Genomic DNA, 10,396 nt, shown 5'->3' with positions numbered 1-10,396 from the left:
ACAGAGACTTGGGTGCGCTTGCTCGGAAAACCAATAGTTACTAAATGAATGTGGAAGTAATGAATTAAAATCTTATTTATTTTAAGAAGATTTAAGAGTTAGCAAGTGCTCCTAAGTCCAATCATTGCTTCATATAATTGTTCTTATAAATTTTACATTATCGTTCTATTTTACTTCATATTAGTTCACTTGCAATCATATCAATGTCTCTTTATAAATCATTAGAGTAAGAATTACTAAAATCTCAAGTTCATGATGACGATACTTAAATACTACATCGAATCTTGGTTTGCTTGCCAAGTAAAGTGATCTAAAATCCTTCATCAAACATCATCACAAAATTGAAATTGACCGTGTGTAAAACTGCCAAAAAAAAACTTTTATGGATGTTAAATTGTCAAAATTTTAAATAACAAAAGATGTTTCTGCCATGCATAGTTACAAATGTGATTTTTGTGAATAAAATTTAAATACAATTTTTTATGTATGGTTGATATTGTTTTCTAATTAGAATTAAAATTTTATCTCAATAATGTGTAGTTACATTTGGTGGATATATTATTAATATATATTAAACATATTACTAAGACAACAGGTCAATTTTAATTGAAAAACAACACTAATTACACTTAAAAAAATTGAACTTAATTAAGTTTTATCCATTTTTGATTGAGATGTGTGATAGAAACATTATGTGATTTATAAAACACATTAAATATTAAGTTTCATGTTCCGTGCGTTTTGGGAAATTATATAAAATGATGCAAATTATATAAAATCTTCAATTTTTAATTAAATGGTTAAATCATTGAGTTTTTATGTAAAACATCAGTTATTGAGTAGAGTAAGTTTACCAATATATATAAGGAGGGATCCATTTACTCTATTCAATAACTTCTGTTCTACAATAAATATTAATGATCCAACCATTAAATTAAAAGTTCTTAATGTATAGATCAAGTTTACAAATTTTTTTAAAATTTTAAATTTATTTAATACTTTATTTCATTATTCCAAACTGACGGATGATCATAAAGTTTTTTTAAAATGCTGATTTAAATTTATATAAAGAAGTATCATATTATTTTTTTAAAAAAAATTAAAATTTGTAGATTTGATCTATACATTAAGAACTTAAATTTAATGGTTGGATTGTTAAAATTTGATGTAGAACGTGATTTATTAAATTTAAGTGAGGTAAGTTTATCAAAACTTACTCTTGGAGTAAGTGTGGATCCCTCATCTCTCTCTACTAAATTTACTCCACTCAATAATTCATGTTCTACATCAAATTTTAACATTTCAATCATTGAATTAAAAGTTTTTAATACATAGATCAAGTATACAAATTTTAAAAAATTAAAAACTATTTGATACTTTGTTTTATTAATTCAAATCAAAGAGTAAGTCTAAATAGATTTACTTTTGGGGTAGGTGGATCCCTCCTTATATATACATTAATTTGAATTAATAAAAGAGAGTATCAAATAGTTTTAAAATTTATTAAAAAAAATTGCATACTTAATGTATGCATTAAGAACTTTTAAATCAATAGTTATATCATTAAAATTTTACGTACAACATGAGTTATTGAGTGGAGTAAGTATAGATAGACTCATTCTTAGAATAAGTAAATCCCTCTTTATCTACATTACATTTCAATAATCCAACTGCTAATTAAATTAAAAATTTTAAATGCATTATAAATTTTTTTCAAATTTTGAAAATTATTTAATATTTCATCACATTAATTCAAATTAATGTATATTCATAAAAGTATATTATATGATTATTTGAATTTATATTATGAAGTATCACAGTTTTCAAACTTTGCAAAAGTTATATAATTGATCTATTCATTAAAAAAAATTAATTTAATAGTCACATCATTAAAATTTAATATACATTATAAATTATTAAATTAATAGAATAACTACTATAATTTAATCCTAAAGAAAGTAAAATCCTATTAATAATCTGCATTTTAAATTTAAGATGATCATAGTTATAACTTACTAAATAATATACTCCTATATAATAAATGACGAGCGTACATTAACATATTCCTGGACATCTTTCTCATTTCATGTTTAGCAGATCCTACCTAAACATTTCCTTCAAGTTCAACCTATCTTTTCCTTTGTCTTGCATTTAAATTTATTACATCGCTAACCGATTAATAATGAAACTTATCATTGATCGAGAACATTATAGGCCATAAATCCTTCATTACATATTATTTTCTTACAGTCACGCGTACATTAACCATAATAGTGGTGATCGTCTCATAAGTCATAAGAATTAAGTTCCTTTTTAGAATGTTCTCTCCATTTTATGATCAAATACACATTATTTTTGAACGAAACACTGGAAATATATATATATATATATATATATATATATATATATATATAATATACCTTTTCTTATTATAATTGTGATGTGTGTGGTTAATGACATTAATTTTGATGGAATTACTAACCATTAAAATGTATTAGACTGTGTATGTAAATTAATTTTGGTTAGAACTCTTATTAGCAGTACTGTACCATAACAATTTTTCTTTTATTCTGTATATATGCCAAGTTCTTCGTGTACTCCTAAAATAGAACAAATCTATATAGCATGAGTCATGAGGTGGACATAATGATGCAGAAGCTGTGTTTCCCGGCAACCCATCATCCACCAGACACAACACATACGCATCATCCAAGTCGTGCCTTTTCTCTATCCCCTACGCAGTAGGTTTGATTCATAAAAGTTTAGATATTTCAGGAAGGAAGGATTCAAAATTCTATAAATATTTACAAAGGTTTTCTCTCGTTGAGAACATGGTTATTTTCTTCTTTTATTTTTATTTTTTTTATTATTTTCTTCTTTTTGTTTGGTCAAGATCATTATTTTCTTTTGAAATCCTAATCACATGTTTTGGATCAGAATAGAATTTGCATAGGTGGTCTCAGCTTTTTTTTTTTGTTGCATACTCAGTTTTGTGGTATGTTATTTAGATTTAGGTAGAAAAATTCATTAGGTTAGTTTTGTTTTATTTTTAAAATTTTGTTTTTAATGTAAAATATTTTTAAATTTATTGATGATTAATTTTTATCAAAAATTTAATTGACTATTTTTTGCGAAGCTTTTCTTTACGATTATATTTTATTCGTACCTTATTTATTTCATTCATATTAAAGATTTGTTGGTTAGATTTGTTTTATTTAAGTCTTTAAACTCTAATTTTGTTGAAATTTTAAAGTGTTTAGAAAATAAAAGGTTTATACTTGGTATATTTATAGGACAACCAGATGAATTAAATGAAAAGAGACAAAGAAAAAAGGAAATAAGGAATGACAATTTTTAAACGATAATATTAACAAGTAGATAATTAGAATGAGTTGATATTATAAAAACTGTCTTTTATAGTTATTCGTGACATATATGATAAGTTAGTTGAATTTAAGATAATTATTTTAAAAAATGTATTTAGAATTATCTATATCGGTTAATGTTATTAAAAAAATTATTGGAAGGTATATAAAAATTAAACTCTATTAACAAAATAAAAGGTTGTAAATTTTCGAACAACTATTGTTAAGATGAATTACAATATGAGGAACGAGAAAATTTTGGAAGAATAGTATGGAAGCATTCGTTTCGAGGTATGTTATTATTTTTTCAAAAATCTCATTCTTAGAAATATTATTATTAAAATGTTATTTATGGAAGTATTTAAAATTGTATTTATTGAGATTTGAACATTTCCAAAAATATTTTTAAAAGTTAAATTAATTAAAATAAAAAGTGAGTTAAATAAATTGGTTAATATATAACTTCTCACATTTTCTTGAAATATAACTTTCATATTCCTCGCATTAAGAATAAAAATGAAACGAATCATGTTATGACTTTTTTAAAAAAAGAAATTATACTCAAAAATACTTTTTTAAAACTCTAAACAAACTACTGGGATGCAAGTAAAGTCTCACATCGTTCAAACAAGAGGATGGATATGAGTTTATATACACACAGTTGTCTCCATTAGTTGAGAGGCCTTTTGGATGATGTCCAAAAGCAAATCCGTGAGGGCCCAAAGCGGACAATATCTCACTAATGTGGAGACATGTGTATATGTGTGGTAACCCCCTGGTGCACAACAAGTGGTATCAGAGCTTATGGTCTGATCTGGTGACCGGCTCGAATAATACTCGTAGTTTCACCATTGAATAATACAGTGTGAGTGAGCTCTATGGGACCACCATTGAATAATACTCGTGGTTTTCGCTACATGTATGGTAACCCCCTGGTGCACAACACAAACATAAAAATATGAAAATTTCAATCCAATATTCTCACAAATGAGTTTATATACACACAGTTGTCTCCATTAGTTGAGAGGCCTTTTGGGTGATGTCCAAAAGCAAATCCGTGAGGGCTTGGGCCCAAAGCGGACAATATCTCACTAACATGGAGACATGTGTATATGTGTGGTAACCCCCTGGTGCACAACAAGTGGTATCAGAGCTGATGGTCTGATCTGGTGATAGTTATTACTCATTTATCACTAGTGGAAAAAAGGCTTTTAAAATCGGTTATTTTTAACTTTTAAAATCGGTTCCGTAACCGAAACTTTTAAAATCGGTTAAATAACCTATTTTAAAAGTTAACTTTTAAGATCGGTTGTAAAACAACCGATCTTAAAAGTCCTGGCTGTGAAAAAAATTAAACCGGAACGGGCCGTTCCAAAACTGGAACGGGCCGTCCAGGTTGTTAAAAAGGCCTAAAAAGATAGTGTGGAACGGGCCGTTCTAGCATAAGTTTAACCAATCCAGAACGGACATCAGAACGGCCCGTTCTCCTTGCAGTATGGGTCGTTCTCCCTGAAGAACGAGTCCTTCTCCTTGCAGAACGACCCGTTCTCCTGGTAGAACGACCTGTTCTCCTTTCAGAACGGGTCGTTCCAGATTCGAAATTTTCCCAAAATTGAACCTACAACGAAAATAGTGACAAGAGAAGAGCATGAGAAAACGAAAAGAGACAAAAAGAGCATGAGAAGACGAAAACAAAAATAAAAATGACAACGAAATTTACCTTATTGGAGACTTTAGAAAATGAGAGTGTGAGAGAGTAAAAAAGGAATGGAGGGAAAGATTAAAGAGAACGAGAATAGAGGGAAATATAAAAGGTTTCTGACGATACTTTTAAAATCGGTTATTTAAGAACCGATTTTGTATACTACATACAAAATCGGTTCTGAAATAACCGATTTTAAAAGTAGCACTTTTAAGATCGGTTAAAACTTAACTGATCTTAGAATTACTTTAAAAATCGGTTATTTTATGACCGATCTTAAAAGTTATGTCTGATACAACTTTTAAGATCGATTCTTTTGTAACCGATCTTAAAAGTTGTGTCAAACATACCTTTTAAGATCGGTCATAAAATAACTGATCTTAAAAGTACTTTTAAGATCAGTTAATTTTAACCGATCTTAAAAGTGTTCATATTATTTACAAAATTGTCACCGCATCACTTTTAAGATCGGTTACCTTGTAACCAATCTTAAAACTCCAATTTTAAATATAATTTTTGCACTAGTGTATATACTATTTAATTATCTTATCTCTAATCAATGTGAGACTTAAGTTTTTTCTAATAAATAATTGTTGCTAATAGTAAATTTTAGTGTAATATAAATATATTTTTAGTGGCTATTATATATTAGCCATTAATATTTTTATATATGGCGACAATTAAATTATTACCATTAAATAATTGTCGTTAATAACAAATTTTGTTGTAGTGTCCTCTTTCACAATCTAAGATAAATCCATAACAAATAAAGTTCTGGAAACATTTGTACAAAATACGTGTAAGCGCTCTCATTATTTTTTTTTTTTTTACAACAAAAAACAATATCATTGTTTTTTAATTAGTTAGTTATTATTTTTGTGAATTTTTTTCTTCAAAATTTTCTTTTAAATAATTATGTGAAAGAAAAATCATAAGAAGCTTCAAAGCATTTTCTTCCTTGGTTATTAACTTTGAAAGAGTGCTTGAATTATATATATAGACCCAAAAACAAACATTTCCTGCATATTTATTATATCTGCGGAAATATATATATATATATATATATATATATATATATATATATATATATATATATATATATATATATATAAATTAGCCATTCCTGAATTTTATATCTACACAAGAAATACATATATTTTGTCCAAATTAAATGTAAAAAAAAGTCCCATGAAAAAGTCCAAAAATTTATTCAGAATTTTATTACTGTCTCTTCCTTTCCCTCTTTATGTGACGTGTAGGAAGCATACATCCTTCTTTTTGGACTTTGGTTGGTCTTCTTTTCCCTCACGCGTCAAAATATATGTAATGCACCTTTAGCTATATTTAATTTGTGGCCAATGATATATACACTTCTCAAAAGTATACCTCTCTTTAAAAAAAAAAATCTTTTTATTCTTTAATTTTTTTAATTTTACACTTTCAACTACATTCAATTTAACATTTTTTTTTCTTTTTTTTTTCATGTACCTCTTTTCCTCTCTCTTTCAGTTTTTATATGTATCATCTTTTTTCATTGTTCACCTATTTTAGTAGTTTTAAGTTTTTTGATTTTCACATTACTCTCTTTCTTCTTATTCTCTTTCAATTTTCACATGCATTTAGGTTATAGAATTGGTATGCGATAACGTTGTAAGCACACATGACTTTTTCAATAGTTTCGAAGGTGTCGAGTCAAATGCATATTTTTTCTTCAAACACTTTGTCCTCTTTCACACTTTCAGAAATCTCAACATTAAATTTAATGTTCTAAAAAATACTTTCAGAAACTTTAATTTTAATGTTCAATAAAGTATTTTTCATAATAGTAAAATTAGTGATTTGAGTTTTACATAATTTCAGAAATTTCTTTCGGAAATAATAAATTTAGTATTTCGAAAAGTATTTTCAAAATTTTTTTTTTTACATACTTCTAAAAAATAGGTAAAGATTGAAAAAAGGTAAGAGAGTACATATGAAAACTGAAAAATGAGAGAGAAGGAGATGTGTGAAAAAAGAAAGAGAAAGTGTTAAATCGAAAATTCAAGGTGTAAAATTAAAAAGAAAATAGAGAATAATTTTTAAAAAAATTTTTTTTTAAAAAAAAAGAGATGTACTTATTGAAAAAAGGAAATGTTATATATAAGCCTTAATTTGTTCTTAAAATGATTTTGGGCCTCACGGCCCAAACAATAGAGCCTGTTAGCTGTTTTTCCTCAAAACACCTTTTATTTGAAATTTTAAATGCACTTAAAAAGGCTTAATGGTGGAACTATATTGGGCCTGTTTGTGTTTAATTTTTTTTTCTTTGAAATAGTATTTTTAATAAAATAAGTAGTTTTTTTATACGTTTGTCTAAACTATTTTTTTAGAAAATAAATATTTTTCTGTCTTTTAAGAAATAATTCTTATATGTTTCTTTAAAAAAAAAAACTTTTTCTTAAAATATACATTTTTTTAATATTTTTAGTTTTAAGCAAACTGACTCATTAATTTATTTTCATATACATTATATATTATTATATATTATATTTAAAGAAGGGATAAAACTTACATGTAATTTCAAAAGTATATATTATTAGTATTGTTTTTTAATCATAATTAAAATTTTATCTCAATAACTCATTGACATTTGATAATATATTTTATTAAGTAAACTATCGCAAAAAAAAAAAAAAAGAAGAAGAAGCTTGAATTGTAATTAGACAAAACAATGCTCTTGATAATTTTTTAGTTTTTTTTATTCATAAAAAAATATTGAAATATTGACGATTAATGTATTTGAAATGAGATGGTTAACTTTGATAGAATATTAAGAAGAGAATACCTATATCTTTATACTCACATATTTCAACATAGATTAATCATTGTTTTTATCAAAACATGGTTATTAAAAATATATATTAATAAATTAATAATATTTTTAATTGAAATATTAACTAGCATTTTTTTTGTGTAATATACAAGATAAATATTTATTTTATATAACTAAAATTAATAATAAATAAATATTTTTAAATATATAAGTTATAGTATAATTAGATTTTATAACAAATAAATACTTTTGAATATATATAAATTATGTTTCAGATTTATCATTAAAAAATTATAGTGATACAAAATTATTTTTAACTATTACCAAAAGAAACTGAGCATATTAATATTTAATATAAAAAGTAATTGAAAGAAATAAAATATTAGAAAAAATAAAATATTTTCATCAAAAAATTCTTATAAATAATATCATTAACAAACAATTATTAAAATAATTTTATTTAAAATAATTATTCTAATATAAATAGTGAGAATAATTGAACAAATGCTATGTTGATATAAGCTAGTGGACATCAATGTCTTAGGCTATGGGCCTTCTTAATCATTAATTCATTGACTCCTTAAGTTACGGTGATATGTTAATAGAGATATTAGAGTACTGATTAACTTAAAAAAAAAACTCGGTAGAGTACACTTTCAAAATAATTAGTTCGGTGGAATAAATAGCATTAAGTGGTTTAGATGAGTCAAAACCAAAATAGGGTTTGTGTATAGTTTAGTGGCTTATTCTGAAAGTTAATAAAATTCTGTTGTATCTGATAATTAACGATTAATTTATATTTATAAATTTTTTTATCAAACAAAAATTATTTTAATATAATAAAAAAGGAGGAGTACCAAAATCCGCGATCATGTTTCCTCTGTGGTCAACCTCTTTGCCTTCTTTACTTTTCTTTTTGTTAGTATTTTTCATGTCACGTAAGAGGTTTTCGGCGATGTGGTGTGTACCCGGAGCTAATTAATTATATATGATAGTGAAAAAACGACAATAGTTGTAATAATAATAAGTCCAGTAGGGTGAGAAAAAGCTGACCCATAATCATATATATTAATTTGGATTATAATAGGAAGAAGAAAAGAAAACCAAACCACAAGAAATCTCCGACCATTGTCGAAGATTTTGCGTAGCTAAGTTGTATTATTGGGTTTGAACAGACAAATGTCGTTCTCTCTTTCGGAGCGAAAATCGTATTCGTGAAACCCATGACACACGCAACACGGTTTCACGTTGTAATATTTGGCCTATTTGTTCAAGGTTCAGGAACAAGAACAACGACATAATTGCTTTATTTAGAAAATAAAGACAATAAGATTAGTGATTTTGACTTGATTTCCAAATTCAATTGCAGCACAGTTAGAGCAACTTGTAGTTTAAGATATTGACGGTGGAACTAAGATTACCTATTCGTACATTAACACAACGACAACGCTCCAGCCTCCAAGGTATGTATTTCATTATTCCATCCAAGGGGAAGCTCCAAGTTCAATTTTTACACCCCATATACCAACTAAATTAACTGAATCCAAGAGCAATTCTTGCTATATACTCCATTGAATGAAATAAACTACCAACCATCTAGTCGATTCATGAGAACAAATTTAGTTAATTAATTTGTTAATAATATTAAATTTACTTTGTTATCTTTAATATTAATGAGATATACTTCCATATTTTTATTGCCTTTAATTATTTTAATCTTTAATAATAATAATAATAATAATATATTGTTAACTTTAATTTTTATTAGCTATACATGTGAATAGGAGTGAAAATAAACTAGACAATTTGACGTGTTTATTAAAAATGCAAGATTTAAGTTTTTAAAAAGGTTTTTTTACTAAAAATGTTAGATTTTAGGCTTTTAAAAAAATATGGTAAGTTATGGACTAACCTATTTAAAATAAAATAATATTATATTACCTTTTATCATCTTGTGGCTATATATTGAGAATGAATTAAATTATATGATTTTATTTCTTTTTCTTAATTTTTTTTATCTTGTTTATGTACGAATAAGTCATAAACATAGAGAAAAATCAATCATTCACAACCATTAATCAAAAAGTTAAGGATTAATAATCCTTTAAAAAATTCAAAATGGAATGGATTTAGTCTTATACACATACAAGTAATAAAAAAAAGTAAAACTTACCCTGTTCCTTTTATCACTAAAGAGTCGTACGAGATGGAAGTCTCGTACACGATTTTAATTGAGAGAAAGAAGTGAGGAATCCTCATTAATTTTGACATTGACTCTTCCATTCTAGTTGTTTTTCTTTTCGTTACTTTGAAAACAACTGCTTCAGCTTTAATCACTTGAATTTTTAATATCAATTTTTTTTTATTTCTCATCAAACGAAAGACATTTTCTTTTGAAAATCCTAGTTATTCTTAGTATGATATTGGATAATCTCATTGTTATTACCCAAACAAGCATGAAACAAATGTTTGCATATTCGTCCATAAGTCAGATTAGATATGTAATTATTAGAATAA

Source organism: Cajanus cajan, chromosome 4, assembly GCF_000230855.2.
Source record: "Cajanus cajan strain Asha chromosome 4, NIPB_CcT2T_4, whole genome shotgun sequence".
Classification (NCBI taxonomy): Eukaryota; Viridiplantae; Streptophyta; class Magnoliopsida; order Fabales; family Fabaceae; genus Cajanus; species Cajanus cajan.
The sequence above is the reverse complement of the archived record's forward strand: the minus strand, read 5'-3'. Positions refer to the sequence as shown.